The sequence below is a fragment of the Austrofundulus limnaeus genome, unplaced genomic scaffold (assembly GCF_001266775.1).
Source record: "Austrofundulus limnaeus strain Quisiro unplaced genomic scaffold, Austrofundulus_limnaeus-1.0 Scaffold265, whole genome shotgun sequence".
Classification (NCBI taxonomy): domain Eukaryota; kingdom Metazoa; phylum Chordata; class Actinopteri; order Cyprinodontiformes; family Rivulidae; genus Austrofundulus; species Austrofundulus limnaeus.
In genome coordinates, this window is record NW_013952667.1 from 682,975 (window position 1) to 684,342 (window position 1,368).

The following is a 1,368-nucleotide window of genomic DNA, read 5'->3' on the forward strand; positions in this document are numbered from 1 at the left end:
CCTCCAGCAAATACTAATGTCCTACAAACAGGAAATTAATATGACCAACCATTCCCATTTTATTTATGTGTATCCATATAAATGGCCCACTGTAGAATGAATGAAAAAATATTTTTCCCAAACAAGATGCCCAGGTTAAAACTTAAAAGTTGTTGTCTATTTAGAAAGAAGATGTTAAGATCTGAGACTAAGATTATTTTTAGTAACTATTTTTTATATTTTTATTTTTTGGAGGGGCGGGGGCTGGGAAGAGGTTTGGAGAGGCCATGGAAAAAGACTTCTGTACGGCTTCGAGGCGGTTCTGGTCCACCATCCGGCGTCTCGGGGGTGGGGGTGGGGGAGCAGTTCATCACCAATAATGTTTATGGTGGGGATGGTGCGCTGTTGACCTCAACTCGTGACGYTGTGGATCGGTGGGTGGAATACTTCGAAGACCTCCTCAGTCCTACCGACAAGTCTTCCCATGAGGAAGCAAAGCCTGAGGACCCTGGGTGGGACTCTCCAAACTCTGGTACCAGGTCACTGAGGTGGTTAAAAAGCTCCTCTGTGACAATGATAGTCAGAAACCTACTTTTAAACCTTAATGTACTTTTTCTTAATTTATGTAATATTTCATTGCAGGAAGTTCTGACATTGGCCCTCAGAATAAACCACATCTGTTCCTCAGTTACCCACACTGCAGACAAGCTTTAGATCTTGGGAAAGGCAAAACTTATCTCATCATGGGACCATCTAGAGACATTTACGCTGATGAACAGAGTCGCTCGTAAGTTTATTGTGTTTTAACCTGAGGGGTTTGGTGATCTCACAACATGGATCACATTATAACAATTTGTCTGTTTCCCTGTTTTCTGTATTTACACCAGGTATGAGTACTCACTTGGTGAGAACCCCTGGTGGAGTACTGGCCCACAGCAGCAGAGTGTAAAACTGAAAAATACAGTTGCCTGTTTGTGAGGGCTTGGATGAAAGGGTCCAGCAGTAAACTCTCCATGGATGTCCTCATTAGTGAAATGTCAATAAGAAAATTTTCATTTAAATTCCAACGAACACGATATTTTCACTCGTATTAGCAAAAACACAGCAAAGATTTGAGTAGAAAAATAGTAATTGTGTCATATCAAATAAACTGAGTTAAAGGCACAGTTTGTAGGATTTTGTCAATTCTTTTAGCCGAAATTGAGATAATCACTAATGACAATAATAAAAAACATGTCTAATCATTGCAGACAAAGACCTTGTTTTATTATTTTTACCTTATAAAAAGCTGTTTATATCTCCATGGTCGCGGGTCACCACTACGGCTGTGTATTGGCAAGAATTTGGCGATACGATACATATCATGACAGAGGGGTCACGATACGATAT